Source organism: Heterocephalus glaber, unplaced genomic scaffold (assembly GCF_053883595.1).
Source record: "Heterocephalus glaber isolate CG9 unplaced genomic scaffold, H.glaber_assembly_v1.0 deba00001608, whole genome shotgun sequence".
In the NCBI taxonomy this organism is placed as follows: domain Eukaryota; kingdom Metazoa; phylum Chordata; class Mammalia; order Rodentia; family Bathyergidae; genus Heterocephalus; species Heterocephalus glaber.
Genome location: NW_028258379.1, coordinates 19991013 through 20010537, shown reverse-complemented (window position 1 = coordinate 20010537; position 19525 = coordinate 19991013).

Sequence of the window (19525 nt, the reverse complement as noted above, 5' to 3'; positions counted from 1 at the left end):
TAAATTATGAAATGATGAAAATTTTTATTGCCACCTGAAAATGCAGCCTTTGACTATGAGCTCCAGTTCTCTGCTGTCATTGTTAATTATGGCTGTATCAGCTGGCTTGAGTGGGACAGGTTCCTACTGCTGGACCCTATTTTTATTTTCATTTAGAAAGAGAAATGGGTTGAGATGGACAGCCTCATCCTTGTGGACCATCCTGTAATGGAGTTACACACTTGCTAATTCAGAGTAATTTGTTAGATTGGTGTAAAATCTGCCAGAGCTTAGAGCAAGTGAGTATACCCATAATTACAACTTTCACAGACTAGAATTCTTGGCGTCCCCTGTATTTGTCATTACATAAAAATCTTGTTTATGATCACTTAGGAAATTTTTTTGTTTTGATTTGTTATAGTACTTGATAAATCCAAAATATAAAAGTCACAGATGATATTATTGAAAAAATTTCTTGACATTCGGTTTGATAACTAAAAGGAACCTGATGAGCTTGATCAGAATGCATCTGGAATGTATAATTACTGATGATTTTGAGGCAGATGACAAGCACCTGCCTCTCCTCTTTTTTTCCACATGACAGCCAGAGAGGGCATGGCTTGGCCAATGACTGTCTTGCTTTTTCCCTTTGTTTTCCTTCACTATCCCTTGTCCCTTTGTGATAACTTGAGTTGCTGTCCTCCCAGGTTAGCTCTGACATGAGGAGTGGATTGGCTGTCAGCCATGGAGCTCCTTCCCTGCCACAGGCACTCTACATACTGCTGCCATGTCTCTGCAAAATTAGCAAGGAAATCACAGTTAACATGGCAGAGATGAGGGAGAGATCTGATTCCATTTTAACATCCCCAATGTTTGCAAACCCTAGTAAGCTGTGGTTAACACAATTAGATTGCCTTAAGATTTCCCAGTTTTAGTACTGCCATTTTTGAAGAGATTTGACAGCTGTCAATCAAACAGCAAGACTTGCCACTTGGGCTGAACCGCAGCCATGACGGATGCCTGCACCTACTCCAGAGATGTGAGCCCTGACTATTGTGTCTTCAATTTGAACTGAGTGGTGGAATCAAATTTGAACCAATTAGTGGGCTTGAATTTGGACCATTCCAAGGCCTGTGGCTGCTATATAAGCAGCACTCCACTCAAAGTTCTCAGGTGGATCTAGGAGGTTCCCCTCTAGTGTACTAACCTGCCCATGCTGCAGCACTGGCCTTGTAGAAATAAACCCTGACTACCATGATCCTATAAATCTACTCACAATTTACTTACTTACTGCAATTTATTTACTTCTCAGGTAGTGTGGGCTGGAAAGATCCTGTGAATCTACTTGGGCTTCTTAGCCTGAGAAGTGTGGACAGACAGAGCTTCATCTTCTCATTGTTGTCTCCTGTGTGTGTGTATGATCTCTCTGCCTCTGTTACAAAGATGTGTGAGATGGCATTTAGGGTACTCCTGGATCATGCAGGATAATTTCCCTATGATCAAGATCCTTAACATAATCACATGTACAAAGAACCCCTGCCAACTAAGGTAATATTTACAGGTTTCAGGGATTATGATTTAGAATCTTTTGGGAGAAAGGGCTGAAAGTTTTTAGCTTACCACATACATTGAGGGATAAACTAGTTGACTTCATGGACTCTTGTAGTGGAAAGATTCTGTGACTCAAAGATTGTGCCCTCTGGCAATTTATGTCACTGTTCTCTGAATCTTGATTTTCTCATTTCTCAAAATGTTCCCCAAAATGGTATGTAGGCCATAAGCTGGTTTTAAAATTAAGTGGCTTAATGCTATTAAAACATTTAGAAGGGTGAGTGGTGCAGTACATGATAAGTTCTCAGTAAGTGTCAACAGATCTCAACCTGTCCATACCATTCATGTTGGTATTGCCATTATTACACAAGGAGGATGATATCCTGAGGTTCTAGAGGCACTTGCTCAGTGGCCTATGATATAATTCACATTTGTTTAGTGTTATTTTATTTTGTTTTGACAAATTTAAGTGGGCCACAGAAAAGTGGTAACTTTGTGTCTAAAAATGTGTTTAATCTGCTCCATGGAGATTATTTAACTTTGTCTATAGCAGGTCAGACTAAAAAAAATCCCAAACTGAGTAGGCAACTCAGAAACTGAGTTACAAAGGATTGTGTTAAGACTAATGGCCTTAGAAGTAGCTGAGATACAAGAAATCGAAAAATATTGTGTGCTTAAATTAAAAAAATATTACAGTAAAAATACATGGCCATTAATTCCCCTCAAAATACTCCTTGCTTCAAACACATTTATGTCACTGTCCTTGTCCCATTTCACTTCTTAAAGAGCATGATCAAAAATTCTGTGAATGCTGCTGCTGAGTGGCAGTCAGCAGAAAGGCAAGGTTGTAAAAACATCATGGTGTGTCCTCATCCACCTTATTTATAGCATGTGCTACTGTATAACTCCTGGCTCTTCCTCAAAGTAAAAATGACCATGAAAAGTCAATTGAAAACATGGAAGCAACCATGACATCGCAACTGAAGACAGACACGAGAAAGGATTTCCAGAACTGCTTCAGGAAGTGGTAAGAATGATGGGATGTGTGTGTTTGAAGAAAGGAGGCATATCTTGGGAGTGAGATTAATGGTAATGTGCCTTTTACTGTAATAATTTCTGCAGAATCTAAATATTCACTGTAATAATACCTCATTCAGAGAAGAAATTATAACTTTAAAATATTTTTTCAACTTTTTATAGATATAAGTAAAATCTCCTACCTTTGGATTGTAACAGAGGTCCTTTTCTGTTGAATTGTGTGCCTTGCTTAAATAACTGTGGTTAAGTCAGTCTCCCATTCATGTTTCCTTTTTGCCTCTAAAACTTTAAAATTGCCAGTTTTCCATGATTATGAATGCAGTTTAAGCATAACTAATTCGTTAGTAACAAAACAACATATTTCTTGGGCTATGGAGGTAGCTTAGTGCCTTACATAATGTGTGGAGTTAATCCTTAGAACTACAACAAACAAACACTTATTGCCTACAAATCTTTTCTTATTCAGCATTTCACTGGGTGCCATAAATATTAACATTCTATGTTCTAACATACACTTTAGTCTTTGGTCATCTTGAAGGTATGATGGGGCCCCAAGGTAACTGGTAGAGCATGTAATTTCCTCCAGGACCAATTCTGGTCCAATAGCAATTATTGGTTGGCCAGACCAAAATCAATATTGATTGTTTTTCACTATTAATATGATACAATTTAATAAAGTAAAACTTCATGTAATAATTTCAAGAATGTCAATTGAAATAATAACTCCATTTTTCTCTGTAATTCATATACAGTTCCAGTGCAGTGGAAATCTGCAGTCCTTTTGTTATATGAAATAGTATTGAGTTAAGTCATAAGGAATTGCTATTTTTTAGATTTAAAAAAGGTCAAATGTGCTGGGTTCATATGGTACAAGGTAAACAGGTAATACCCTTGTGAAAAAGGAGTTCAATTTGCTAGAGCTATTACGTGAAAGTAGCTAGATGAAACATTCACAAATAAAAGGAGAGTTTTGCATTTTCCAGTTACTTATATTTCTCCAATAAATATCAGCCAAGTCTTGGTTCACATTTTTTACTTTAATGTCTATGGTTATGGGAACATACATTATTAAAAAAAAGGAAATGAGCAAAAGAAATTCATAGTGTAGAAAGCCAGGTAAACAGAGAACAATGAAAAATGCAGATTGTTACATTGTAATCATTTCTGCTTGACAATGTTTATCTCTTCAAGTGTTTATCTTCTTACCCATTTTAATTTCATTTTTATGTGTCTCATAAAGTTGAATATCACTCAATATTTAGGTCTTTGGTATCTGATCAGAGAAAGCAGATTGCCCTGGCATTTTTATATAGCATAGGAAAAGAAAGTAATTTTCATGTATTGAGACTTATTATTTGAATATGTTTTTCAATGCAGAAAAGCACACCTACAAAATTTAATGTACATGCATATGTAAGTATATGCACTATGGAAGTATAATGTTAGGTAACAATTTTTACCTTCTGTTGGAGCTAATGCAAGCAAAGCAAATAGATACACACTTCTCTCTTACCCTTCACTTCTGTCTTAGTGCTCAGTGTTATAGAGAAGGAATATTACATTTCCATTTCCCATAAAACTCTCCAAGACAACCATTCATCACTTTTTGATGTTAAGTAGTTAAGAAGATGCTAGACCTCTAATGGAAGAGATTATTACCTGTGCAGTAAGTTCGATGACTCAAGGAATGAGAATGATCTTAGAGAATAAGGCACACAGACCTATCATTATGAGTTTCACTAAAACATTAGCTTTTACATTCATATGATTTTTGCATGACTTTGTCATATCAATGAAGTTTCCCCATGAGAAATTTCATATTAAGTAACAAATTAGTTCGGTATTCATAGCCTATATGAAGTTTTATCATCTGTTTCTATTCCATCAGAAGTTTCTATGACCTTCTTGGCAATTTCATGTCATACCTTGTGGTACATTGCATGTTAAGATAGATGTAACTTAGTAAATTGAGAAGACTTTGTAATTTAAGAAGCAATGCCGCTTTGAGTCGACATATGTATTGCATACCATTAAAACTTGTGGGAAAAAGGAAATTACTCTGGTTTAATAATTTATGAAAAATGTCACAACTTTATTTTCTGACTAGGCATTTTTTACATAGCACCTATGTATTGCTATAGCATGAACTTCTCAGACCAAAGACATGATGGAGAAAAATTTTTATTTTTCATTTATTTTTTAGCAGCTTATATTTACTCATTTTCTGTCAGTTGAAAAGGAGGGAAAGGATATGGCCAGGTCTCTGTTCCATATTACTTATTGGTAGGGTCTATCAAAACAAAGTTTTAAACAAACTTCTTTCATTTTGTTTCTCTGCAAAAACTTTATGCTAATAGAGAGAAGGGTATCTATTCCCAAATAAATTATGTTCTAAAGTAAAAAAAATACCATGGAAATTCCTCTTTTAGAGATTTCTGATAAAATCTTACAAACATAAATATACAAGAAACCATTGATTTAAACTTATTCTGTTATCAAATGCCACGTTAAAAATTTTATTCTTTATTTAGTTGAGCCTGTCTACATTTCTTCTTTGTCCTTTCCTTACTCTTACTCAACACAGCGTTGGCTAAGCCTTCCTTTTTACCCTAATGTATGGCACAATTTTATTCTTTTGCCTTCAGGTTACATGTCTGCTTTTCCTCTCTGAACTAAAGGTTTTTGAGAGCAGAGATCATTTACAATGCCCATCAGAGTAAGTGGCAACTTGTAGGTTTCTATAAATGTCTGTTGGAAGTGGATGGATGACTGGCTAAATGACATACAATCCCTCATTCTTTGAGTGATTTTGAGCTGATTTTATAATGTATACAGATATCTTGTCACTTTTTCCTATGCCTTTCTTCCCATAGCCCACCAATAACCATGCTCTAGAGATACAACTAGAAAATGAAAATATTTTGCATATTGATTTCTAATTTCACATCCTTTTATCTGTCTAGTCTTTGTATGTGTCTACTTTCCTAACATTTAGCATCAATCATGACCAAGGCAATCAAATGCACTATTATTATTATTATTGCACTCTCCCATGATCACATTCATTTGAAACGCAGTCGTATCTTCCATGTTTTTGCTTGCCCTTGCCTATCCCCTCAGTTTCCACTAATTGCTCCTGGAAGTGTCATTCAGTCACAAAAGAAGACAGTCATGGTTGTTGTAGCTTTTTTGAGATCCATAGTTTTGAGGCCCCTGATAACAGTAGAGAAACATTGCTATGTAGGAGGAATAGAGCACTCTTTTAAAGAGGATGAAAGCAGTACCAAAAAATATTGGCAGGGACTGAATTTTGTTGAAGCTTTGACAAGTGCCACATCTACTAAAATGTCAGTGGTTTTTTGGCTTTGTTTTTTGGCTTTGGTTTTGTTTTGTTCTTTTCTGGTTTAAGAGACTTGAGAGAACAATTATTTTCTCAGGTGAGGAATATTTGAGCAATTTTCTTTCTATCTTTTCAAGAATTGTGGAAGATGGAGGGAATTTTACATGGTGAATAGAATCAAAGAACATGCCTCTCCCAAGGGCTCCCAATTGAGTTCAATTCAGAGCTGGGTTTGGGCAAAGATCCAGGCTGATTGATGTTATTTGTAGGAATATTATCCAAACCTAATGTTCTCAAATATATGTTTCCTTCCTGTTTTCTACTGTATTCATGTTTTCATTAAGTTACAAAGAAAAGGTTGGTAATATATATATATAAATCATATTTGTTCTGCTAAGAATTGCCAGTTTTTTAGAACTAAGTTTTTTCTTTTTTTCTTTAGACACCATCTACTGACTTAGACAATTATGAATAAATTTATCACTCACGATAACTTTTTAGTTTTACTATTTTCAGAACATGTTTAAGTTAGTTTCTTCCTTTCAATCTTTCGGTTTTCCTTCCTTCCTTCTCTCCCTTCCCTTCCCTTCCTTCTCCTTCCTTCCTTCCTTCCCTCCCTCCCTCCTTCCCTCTCTCTCTCCCTTTCTCCCTCCACTCCTTTCTTTTCTTCCTTCCTTTCTTCTTTCTTTTGAGATGAGATCTCTCTATATAGCCTAAGCTAGCCTCAAACTCACGATCTGCTTGTCTCAGCTTCCTGAGTACTGGGATTATTATAGGCATGTGCCACTTCACCCAGCCAGAACACGGCCAATTTTTTTAATAAACCTGAACATGCTATACATCAACATGGAATAAATATGAAAAACATTTTAGCTCCATTTTGCAGGCAGGAAAACCAGAGATTTGTTTCTGGTCACGACTCCAGAAATAGATTCAATAGAAGCAACAGAAATAGTCACTTAGAGCTTTTAGATTTGTGTATCACTTAGTTGATTACTAATGCAAAAAAATCATCAAATGTATTTGTTTTATTTTGGGAAGGTAGATTTAGAGTCTTTCAAACACATAGAAAATTCCCCTGAGAAGGCAAATTATGACTGTTCAGGAACTTGTTAATACATCTATTTTGAAAATAATCATTTAGCTAAGTGGTTGAATCTTGATATGAGATTTGCTTTAAAATTAGATTTAAATTTCATGCCTTATATTTTGTAGTTGGAAGTCATACTAATCCTTTCCTGGCTACAGTGTCTTAGAAATTATGAGAATTCATTTAATTTGATAAAAAATTAGTCTTTAAAATTGGAATGGAAATAGGATAATAATTCATGAATATAGTATTCTGCCATTAGCTAAGTTGCATGAATTTATGTTTGTGTTATATAGTAACTTATTTTAAAGTATCTTAATAGCACCATATGTTTAAAGAGGTTTTGAGAGATTATCTTATTATCCTCCTCTTTTTTTTTTTTGGTACCAGGGATTGAACTCGGGTCCTTACGCTTGCGCAGCAGGCAGCGAAACCACTGAGCTAAATCCCCAGCCCATTATCTTCCTTTTTACCTTGAGAATCAATCCACTGATAGCATTTTCATAACCTCCCTTGGTAACCTCCTCATTCTCCATACCGAGTATGAATTTTTCATGCTACAGTTAATTCTATCAGCTTCACTCTAGAATAGGATATGGAATAGGATATCTAGTTTATTTCCTCTGTGTCTTAGTGACTATGGAGAGAAGAGGTGTGGCATCCTTTATTCTCAATGATAACAAACTACACTCTCACCTGTGGCATTGCATGAACCAGCATGTATCTTAATATATTTTGTCATGCTCTGTGTTCATGTACTCAGGATATGAGTGAAGTGGTAAAACACGAGCTTCTAAGGAATTACTTCTTTTATTTTGAAACAATATTATCTTGTGGTTACCTATGAGCTATGGAATAAAGTATAGCAAAGGAAATGTTCCTCCAAAGATTATGCCTATTTTTGAACATTTTCCTTTGTTTCATTTAGTGCATTTCATTAGGTCAAGGATATAGGGGGAGTGAAGAGATTGAGTCATATTTCCAGGAAGGAGAGGATGAGTGGAATTTGTTCATTCTGAGAGCTTTCTGTCCTGAAGGAACATACCATGTACATTGTCATAAAATCTTCTCCTCTACTCCCCTATGAATTCCCTTCTCCCATGGATCCTAACTTTCTTTTTGAGTTTTATGAGCTATTCTCAAAACACAACAACTTTCAGAAAGCCTCCTGGCGTGTGGAGAGCTAGTTGGGGTAGTGGCCATCAATTTTGATCCAGACTAGGTCAATAGCAAATGAAGGCTCTTGCCTCCTAGCAGCTGTTCGGTGGCCTCTGTGAAATGAAGTGGTGGCTGCCATCCAGGTTCTGGACAGCTGTTTCCCTCACAAAAAGCATCACCATAATTGGAATTAATTGGCTTCCTTGCCAGAATCCTCCACAGGCAACTCATTCACTCTTTTGTTTTCCTCTTTTTTTCTCCTCTCCACCATCTTAATCTCCCTTTCCCTCTTCATGTTTTTGCCCTTCCTCCACCTTTTTTCCTTTCCTTTCCTTCCTCTGCCTACCAGTAGGTGGCCTGGAAAAAAGAGCAGCCTCTATTACTGAGGGGAAGAATGCCTTAACACCTCAGATGAAGCTCCCTGCCAGCTCCTGCTTGAAGGAGGAAGGGCTGTGGATGGAATGCTCTCACCTCCCACAGTGTGGCCCTCCCTGCCTCAGCCCTGAGTTGCTTTGCCCAAGTTGCTTTGCTCTGAATTTACTCTGAGATTGTGTATTTTATCCATTGAGCTTATCCTTTCACCACTAGGCAGGAAACAAAGCTGTATTTGCAGAATGGATGAGCCCACAGGGGATTGAGTGATTCAGTGGTTGTGGTACAAACATTTCCTCACAACTCCCTTTCAGGCATAACCAGGACTCCTGGAGGCAGAAGCTTACACAGTGTTTGATTCCTTTCTCTGATAAGAGCTGTGCTATTTTGGGGGTAGAGGGTATTTTCAGTAACTATATTCCTAACACCACCTTCCCCAGCCAGTACCTGTCCTTTCCAGACATTTTTAGATTTGTAATTGCACTGATTTTTGTAAGTTTTTAATAAAGTAAAAATGAAACCTCATTTTGTTATGCATTTCACAAATCATTTGAATTAGAAGGAATTAAATTCTATGAAATTGAGACTGTTCAAAAGTCCATGGTACAAATTGTTAACTTCACAGAATTATTGGGTGCTCTTTTGCTCTTTCGGATAAGAATAAAGAAATAGTGGTAGCTGTCATGCTGGAAATTTTCAAGTCAACTTTCAGGTCATCCAACTTCATTTTCTCAACCTCAACTTAAGAGTCAAGTAGATGAAAAAAAGACATGTCATACGTTATTTTTCCAACCAGAAAGAGGTAATGGCAGGATACAATGCTTTCTTACTATGGAAGGAGAAAAAAATTAAATATTTTTACAGTGGTTCCATTCTTATTAAAAAAGCCCAGGGCATTTTGCTTTGGGGTGTCTGTCTTTGGAATTTAAAACCTGTGTACAACATTGTATGGGGAAATCCAATAGATGTGCCACATGTTGGTTTGCATTTAACTCATTACAATGTTGACTGCTAAGAACACTTACATGACTGAGAAGATGTCCAAGCCTTTTAAGTGGCCATGAGACAACCAGGCCAAGAGCTTGAGTTGGGGCAATATTAAACAGATGTTAAATCCCAGATATCTTTGGCAACTTAGAAAATAAAATTACCCCTGAACCACTTTCAGCAACAGTTTTGACCAGGACCCACAAAACAGTCATTTGGGAGAAAAATGAGGTTCAGATCTAGGAAAATATTCCACACTGGTGACTCTCCAAATGTGCTGACCCACTTTTTATCATCTCTATGGTTGGAAAAATCATGCTCTGTCACCTTATGATTATTTTGTTATTTAACTGAGAGAGGAGACTACCCCTCCATATGGAAATGAGCAACTATGGGTTAACTGTGTTATTAGGCAACTATGTGTTAACTAGGTAAGTGCTCTTTGTAGAATGCACCTGAATAACTGTGACAACTTCTGTAATCTGTCACCAAAGGAGCATAACGGACTCAGAAAGCCCTGCTAGAACTCTTTGGTTTCCCCCTCTCCACCACTCTGCTTTGTGTAAATCCTGCTTGCTATATTCCCAGGGAAACTCCAATAGAATTAAGCTTCATATATGTAAAAAGAGGTGTATAAGGAAGTGTAAACTTCTATTTGGGGCTCTCAGGACTGACAGAGTCACTGGCTGAGCTGCCGGCATCATTAAAAGCTACTTTTTGCTCCCATCTTTGTGTTAAAAGAGTTGTCTGTGCTGGGGTCGTCACAGTTTCCTGTTTCATAATGAGTATAAAACTGCTTGAAGATCAAAGTGCTAAATGCTATTAGTAGTTATAACAAGCAACTGTGAAGCAAGTATGAAGAAAAACTGACATTTCTAAGATGGACAGTCTACCTGGTGGAAGTATGACTTTCAGCTTTATGATTCATTTATTTATTCATTTAGAAAAATATAACAAGAGACATAGTCGGTTTGGCTATATTCCTATTTATTCTCCTATTTTAAAAGAATTCCTCAAACACTTCTGATCTCAAAAAGAAAAAAAAACTATGAATAGCATCAAAAGTGTCACAATTCTGACTTACAGTGATTTATTCTCTGTATGTGTTTTAAACTTTGTATTTAAAAAGAAAATGTTTTCTGAATTTCCACTAATCCTTCTTCTTGGCTTGACATTTCCAAACATATCTCAATCCTTAAGAGAAAATGACAAGTGAGGGAAAGTTGGTTTATACCTGTTGAAGTCTCCACCTCAGAAGAATGCTGGCTTAATGCAACAGAAGTGAAGTGGATGTCTGAAGACTGAGACTTTAAGACTTAGGCAATGAGTGACAGCATCACTTCGTGAGTCCACACCTTCTCCTGTCATTGTTGGCTAAGCCTTCATCATCACTGCAGTTTTCCTATCTACCAGGTTGTCACTTTTTTCTCTTCTCTTTTCTTTTCTCTCTTAATGACACTGAGAAGTTTAAATGGATGAATGCAGTAAATTTACATATATACATTTTTATATTATATATTATTATGTATAATATTCATTTACTCATAACATAGGCTGGTCCTAGTATTGTAGATAACTAAGCTAGTTAGAAAACAGTATAAGGCATTTATACAAGGATGGGCCCTCAGCACCAGACAACCGTGGCCTGAGGCTCAATCACTGAAGCCCAAGGTCCAAGAAAAAGAGGAAGTACTACACTCACATACTTCCCCTGGGGATGAACAGCAGGGATTGGTATTCTAAATAGGCATCAATCGCCTTGGTGGAGACCAAAACTTCCCCAGCCCATTCCTTCCTGGAAATCTTTATTCATTCCTTGTATGCTTGGTACATGACTTGCTTTCCCATTTGATCCCCATTTATTCAATATCACCTCAGCAACTGCACTTGTTGTAATCTTATTGGTTGATCATAGTTTTGTTCCACCTCATATTTCCCATTGGATCAATATTACCTAAGAGACTATACTTGTAATCTTATTAGTTGACTGTAGTTTTGTCCCACCTTGTTCCCTGCTTCACCTTATGGCTTTGCTCAAAAAAACACCTTTGAGAAGCAGGGTGGGCAGACAAGCCACTTTGTGGTCTCCCTCCTGTCTCTCTTAGAAGCTATCTTTCTCTCAATAAAATGTTCCTACTCCTAACCTCCATTATTCCTAGAATTCATTCTTCAATTTTAGAGAACATGAACTCAGTATCTCACATATCTAGCAGGTTGGGAGTTATAATATTTTCCTTATATTATTTGGATTATTTAGAGGTCGTATATCATTTGGAGGTCTTCCCCCCTGCCCTGATAATTGGATGAAGGTAAGAATTTGCTTTTGTTTCACAGATTCTAACTTCTGTTTCATAGATTTTTTTTTTGTTTCATAAATTCTGGCTTTTGTTTCAAAATTGTCTTAAATTTTGGGTTGTATGTCTTAAATTTTTGCGAATTCATATTTCTGTTATGCTGCATTTTCTTCTGTTAAAATTACATTTTATTCTTGCTTTGTATATGTTACATTTCAACCTAGTTGCTAAAGTTGCATTCTTAGTTTTGTTAGACGACTGTGCTAGAGGAAAAAGTAGTGTTACTAGTGTTAGAGCGCCACCTAGTAGACTTTAATGGTAACTACAAGTAAATTTAGAAAATGCTGTAAAATGGGTCTTTTATGAAATCATCTCACATAAAGACAGTTCATGCTTTTATCTGTCCCTTATGGAACACTAAAACAAACAGCGGTTATTCTTCCAGCTAGTAATTGCCCTTAGAGCAGCTGCCACTCTCAAAGCAGAGGATAGTTTTCTTCAGTTGCCATCTGGTAAATCCCTATTCCCATTGAAGCCAATGGCAGTCGGAATGTTGACCAGACAGGCAACTGGATTCCTTTCTGGAGACAGATCTCTGATTGCATGGAACTAGTGAAAACTGAGGTGACAACTGAGGGGTCGTGGCCAGGGCTACTCTCTGGCAGATACCCAAAGGTCCCTCAGTGAAAGCCAGGTCTCAACAGCCTAATTGGGTAATCAGCAGAAAATCTCCATATATCTATAGCCCCTACCTGCACTCCTCAGTGAGGTGAAAGGTAACTCTTTCAGCGATCATCAGGTATCCTCTCAGAGTGACCTTAAATGATGCTGTCATAGCCCTTTCTTAAGCTTCCATTAAGAGTTGAGCTACAGGTTTGGATTGTTCTCTAATCTGCTAGTAAGGTAGACGCCTGGACAGACACAGAAAATGAATCTTGGCTAGGTTAGAAACTGCCAACCTTCTCTCTCTCCCCTCCTCAGTCTGGTTTTCATCATTTATGTGTGTAAGGAAGGAAATACTTTCACTAATAAGTTGTGGACTTGAAATGTTTACTGTAAACTTGTAAAATGCTATATAATGATTTTTTTTTGTATTTAAATGGCTTAGGGTTTTATTTGGACTTTTTCTTGCTGCTAGTGAGTTAGAAACTGCCCTTAAACTTTTCTCCAACTCACTGGGAGTTGACTTCAGAACCTCCTTGCAGTCAAACCTCCCCTTCTTCCAGGAAGTCAGGCTAAGGCAACTTGCAACAACTGTTTTATCTTACATGGAGTAAAATGGTAATCAGCTAGCAACTTGCATTTGTGTTTTTATAAGCTAGCTAGAATAAATTTAGCTAGCCTTTCTCTTCCTTCATGTGTACATAGGAAATGGATAAATGTGCCTTTACTAACATGTGAATTGTGGTTGTGAGGCAACGAACATAAGCTTAACCTGAGTTTTAGATACTTAAATGAGTTTAGAATGGACCTTAAAAATGTGTAGCCTTTTCCTGCTGCCAAGGAAGATTGCCTAAGTGAATTAGGTAGGTGACAAATATATTAGAGGCCTCTCCTCCCTACGGCCCAGGGCAGAATCCCTCTAAGCTATATACTTGACTGTACCTGTTTCTAGGAGGGATCATTTTTGCAAGCAAAATGTGCTCTAATTTGACTGCTGACCTATTTTCCTCACTCTCTTTCAAAGAACTAAAAAGTAGTGGTTTAGATCTCTTGATTTTGTTTCCTTCTTTAAACAAGATTGTTATGGCTGAAATCAGTTGTAACTTGTGCTTTGGTAGTACCTACGGGAATAAGGACATGAGTTTCCTGGGAAGATAAGATGATGTACTGGTAAAAGCGTAGATAGTTCAGCCTAATTTTACCTTCTGAGTCTCTCTCCAGACAGCAGCTACCTGTCCTGAAATGAAATCAAGTTGGGGAACACCTGGAGGGCACAGGAATCAAGTAGAAATTTAAAGGGACGCTTATTTGTTTCACTTTTTTTTTCAGATAGGGAATTCAATATCAGAACCTCTTACTCCTTTGGAATGTACTCTTAAACTCTGAAAAATGTTCAACCCTCACATGTTAAAAAAGAGCCATCTAGTATTTTTTGTGCACTCATGAATAGCCTGCCTACCCCACAGCCAAAATGAATGCAGAGGGAGGTATTGACTATGATATTATTTCACAACTAGTATCATATTGTAAGAAAGAGAAAAAGTGGTCAGAATTGCCTTATGTTCAGACTTTCTTTACATTAAGAAATAATTCTTGTGTTAAAAATATAATTATAAGCCATATGGGACTACCTTGTTCGTATGTCCTTTCCTCTCAGTGATCTAAGACAGATCAAACAAGATCCAGGAAAGTTTTCAGACAACCCTAATAAGTACATTGAGGTTTTTAGAGGACTTACTCAGACCTATAAACTAGATTAGAAAGATATAATTTTATGTTACTGTTAAATCAAACATTGACTTCTAGTGAGACACAAGCAGTATTACAAACTGCTACTACATTTAGAGATAAATATTATCTTAATTTTAGAGGTCAGAAGACAGGCAGTCAGGGGAACGGCTGATTCCTACTGGAGACCAAGCAATCCCTATACAAGACCCTCACTGGCCTGCCAACCGATGAGAGATCAGAATAGAAGGCACTTTTAGGCATGAAAAGGTCTATGAAAGATGAGAATGAAGTCCTTCAGTTATTTTAAATTGTCATCTATTTATCAGGAGAATGAAGAGGACATCCCTAGCTGTTGATTCTATAGAAAGAAATACTATAGTTTTTCCCAAGTCACAGTCATGCAATATGTAGATGGTACACTGTCATGTGCCCCCTCAGAAGAGCTCTCTAGCCAAGGCACCTTTCCTCTGCTGAATTTTCTAGCAGACAGTGGCTATAAGGTTTCTAGATCTAAGGAACAACTTTACAGCCTTGGGGTAAAATATTTGGACCTTATTATATCTAAGGGAACCCAAAGACTGAGGGAAGAAAGAATTAAACCAATTATTTCTCTCCCATAGACCAAGACTAAAACAGTTAAAGGGATTCCTGGGAATTACAGGCTTTTGTCACCTTTGGATAGCAGGATATAGTGAGACTATGTGATTCCTCTATCAGGTTATAAAGAAACCCAAAAGACAGATACCCATATTTTAACCTGGGAACCTGATTAACACTTTCATTTTTTCTCTCTCTTTCAAGAGGCCAAAAATCAGCAATTCAGGTTCTTTGATTATTGGTTTAATTTTCTGCTTAGCAATAGCACTTAGAGTCAACCATAGCTCTTGTCTCTGGAGACATGTTTTGCTTAAGATTAGAGATCCACTCTGGGGAAAGCTCTTGATCCTAATTGTCTTTCTGCACCTAAGATGGTTAGGATTTAGTTCTTGTGCCATACTTGGAGTCACTCTCCTATCCTTTCTCCACTTCCCTATATCCTGAAAAATAATGCAGTTTTCAACAGTGTTTGGTTCAAAGCAATTCCCTCCTCTGTGGCTGCTAGATTTCAGGACCAAGCTTCAGGAATAGTGTGTTTCCTCTACCTGGGATCCTTCCAAAGTGGAGCTAACCTTCATTTATCTCTGGGGCACATTAAAAAAAAACTGGTCTATATTTAATCCTAAAACTCTCAAAGAATAAATGTAAAAGTTTTAGTTCAAGTTTGCCTGTCTTTCAGTCCTTAGGCAGAACTATAGAGACTTCTTTTACTTCCTTCTCCCCCCAAGAATGATGCTGACTGGTTTTTATAGCACAGAACAGATTGACTGATTTTTATAATGCAGAGAAGTTCATTAATAGAACAAGACATTCCTAGGGAACTTTATGAGTTTAACAACAGTTTTAAACAAAACCAGGTATTAAAGAATAGACACAGCCCCAGTCCCCAGAGGACTGCTTGTCTTGTCATGATTTCTTTCCAGAATATCTTGCCAGGCCGGCCACTATTATCAGAGATATGATAACTGAGGCTCTTAAAAAAAAAAAAAGCCTATAGCTAAGTGTGGTCCAAAGGTCATAGGAAAAATGGGAAAAACATTCACGGTAAATATCTGCAGCAAAACAGATTAGAACCCTGTTTAAAATACATAGCTCCAAAGGATGCCGCTTAGTCTCTTTCTATACCTAGATCTGGCTTTCACACCCACCCCTAGAAATAGTTAAAATTACCTTTTAAGAGTCTGCCCCTCTAAAGGAAACAATTACATGTGTCTTTCAAAACAGCACTTTTGGCTATCAGCTGTGACTATTCAATAACTATGGCTGTCAAAACAACAATGAGAGGCCTATATAGCTAGATGTTCCAATCAGACAAACCGTCAGGCTAGGACCCATCTTAAAAACTGTCTTGTTTTTACAGATGTAAAAGATTTTTATTCTTTCTGATTCTTATTACAAGAGATCTCTGTTAATTGACCTACAAAAAGTTCTGACTAGTCTTATTTATAGTTATAAACCTAAAAACTCTAAAAGGGTTATTATAATTTGACTTGGCCAAATACATCTGAGTAGACTCTGTTTTTTTAAAAACAAATTGTCTTATGTGTACTTGTCCATCTGTCTGTCCAATCTGTTTTACAGCAGTTTTGTTTAAGCTCAACAATTTTTTTCTCTTTTTACCTTTTTGGATTTTAAAAATATTTGTCTATAACTTAAGTTGGCTTATAGAAAAATGTCATTAAAGTTAAAGACATGCTTCTCCCCAGGTTGCCAGCTGATCAAAATGATGTCAAGACTGGTTTTACAAATGCAATACATACTGTTGTCCGTGTCTAATAACTCAGGAATCTTTCATTGGTCAAGAATAATGTGTTAATTGTTAAAATCTGGTTCTCATAGGTCATCTAAAATTTGTTAAGATAATTAAATGGGGTCCCTTGGGCCTAGAGAAACTGTTAGACAGGCCTCCCCTTGGTAAATAAAGGAGCAGGTGCCTGGAAATATCACTTGTTTCAGCCTTTGTTCACAAACGGGACCCCAGCAATTTCCATAGCCTTGTGTGAGACTCACCTCAAGAAACATTGCTAAACACATTATTGTGCTATGTTTACACCAAAAGGTTAAGTTTTCTGTGGGAAAAAGTTAAGGTTTTATTAAAAGATGCTCTTGGGTTTCATATAACTATGATACTCATTCATATAACTATGATACTAATTTCATGGTATACTAAATGTATTCATGCCTTCTGGGTATACAGGTCTTCTAAGATATTGTTTACAGTAATAACCTTTTTTGACTCAGGCATCTGCCTTTCTCTTGTGCTCCAGCTACTTGTGATAAAAGGTAAATATCAAGCCAGCATGAGAGAGCCAGTCAAATAATAGCTTTTATATAATATATTTGTTATATGTGTCACTATACTTAGGGATGCTCAGGCACCAAACAGTCCAATGTCACACACAAAAAATTAGAGGCTAAACATTATAAACTTCTAAGGTACATTTATAGTGTGGTATGTTCTCCTTAGATAGCATCTATTAAAAAATAACAATGTACATGAGAGTTTTTTTGTGTGTGTCATTTAATATCTCGTAATCAGATGGAGATGTTTGATTAGGAGACTATTCTATATTAAGATGAACATTTAAGTGTGTTATAAAGATAATATCATCATGCTTGAGCTAAAATACTGTGTGTCTCTTGACCTCAAGTTTTCTCTATAAAACTATATACCTGTTGTCTGTTAATATCCCACAGGGATTCAACTACTAGCACAGCTGTGGTTAATAAGAAATAACAGCCCTATAACTATACTTTATATTTCAAAAGTGTTTGCTATCCAGACAAAACGATAATAGTTAAGCTCACTGCTCCTACTACACTACTAATGTCACTGATCTTCTCTTCTGATTTTCAACAACTAAAGTTTAGAGCCCAGAACTAAAAAGGTAACTGGGCTAAGAGCAGAGCCAATATTTTCGCCCTGGCCTTCCAAAGTCAAGGAGGACCCAGGACATGAGGGAACCTTTTCTACAAGATCCTACAACTTTGGTAAGTCACCCAACCTCTCGAGTGGGGAGATTGCTAGATCTGAGAGGACAAGAATCAACAAATTCAGTGTGCCAAAGGAGAGTCACCAGGAAGGAAAAATCTCTCATGCTTTCACAGAAAACAACATGGTCAATCAAGGCCATGACCCATCCTGACAGCTGACATTGACAGCAGATTTGAGGCTCTATACATGGTTCCAAAGTAGTGCCTGAGGAGATTTAACTTACCCTGATAGACAGCAAGAGGTTAATTTTGATTGACACAGGTCTCACAGGTCTTGACCTTAAACACCTAGTAGAAAAGTATAACTAAAGATATTATGTCAAGACCATAGTAATGAAGCTAGATATAAAAAGAGGCTCCAATTGCTGATCCTTTCTGGCAATTTCCAGCTACACCAGTAGCTGATCATTGTCATTAAGAAAAACTATAGCAAAAATTGTAAGAGCACAACAAAAAATTTTAAATTTTTTAGCTAAAATTATCCTTCAAAACTACCAAACTCTATCTTCTTACAGCTAAAACTAGAGCGACTTATAACAAAATATCAGACTTATAGATAATTTCCATCAGTAAAGGGATCTAAGTGCCAGCAGATTACAATTGCTGTCTCAGTCTCTTAAGAACAGTTTCCAAATGTAGCTCTTTTCCCAATCTGCCTTTCCATTCCAGTGCTCATGCTTTGATTATAAATGTACTAATTTCTTTTAGAAAATTGTTATTCTTGCCTAGAGGCTACCCAACTCCAAGGAATCATACAGATGGAACTAACAAAAAACGTGCTGGACTCCTTTACCAGGATCCACCAGATGAATCTTGTAAAGAAAGTTCATAACTGCTAAACTACAACATGATTTCCATCTGAGGCCCATTAGATGAGCTCTCAGGAGCTGACTGTGGCCTCCCCTACATCAACCCTTCTCAGCTCCAAGCAGTTAGAAACTATGCCCCTGCTCCCCTAACCACAGTTAGGAATATTTCTTCACAGGGGGAATACTGTAGACAGCTAAGCTAGTTAGAAAATATTATAAGGCACTTTGGCAGGATGGGCCCTCAGCACCAAAGACAGCTGTGTCCTGAGGCTCATTCACTGATGGCCAGGATTCAAGAAAACAGGAAGTACTACACTCATATACTTTCCCTGGGGATGAACAGCAGGGATTGGTATTCTAAATAGGCATCAATCACCTTGGTGGAGACCAAAACTTCCCTAGCCTATTCCTTCCTGGAAATCCTGATTCATTCCATGTGTGCTTGCTACGTGATTTGCTGCCCCATTTGATCCCCATTTAATCAATATTACCTAAGCAACTGTACTTGTAATCTTACAACAGTTTTGTCCCACCTCGTGATTTCCCATTGGGTCAATATTACCTGAGCCACTATATTTGTAATCTTACTAGTTGACTGTAGTTTTGTCCCAGCTTGAACCCTGCCTCACCTCATGGCTTTGCTCAATAAAAGACCTTTGAGAAGCAGGGTGGGCAGACAACTCACTTTCTGGGCCTCCTCTGTCTCTCTTAGACAGAAGCGATCTTTCTCTCAAATTTTTCCTACTTGTAATCTCTGTTGTTCCTAGAATTCATTCTTCGAGTTTAGGGAACACAAATTTTGTGTTTTAAATATCTAGCAGGTTGGGCATTAGAATATTTCCCTTACATTATTTGGATTATTTAGAGGTCCTATGTCATATGCCTCGTATCACTAGGGCAACTTTCTTATGGGGTTTATGTT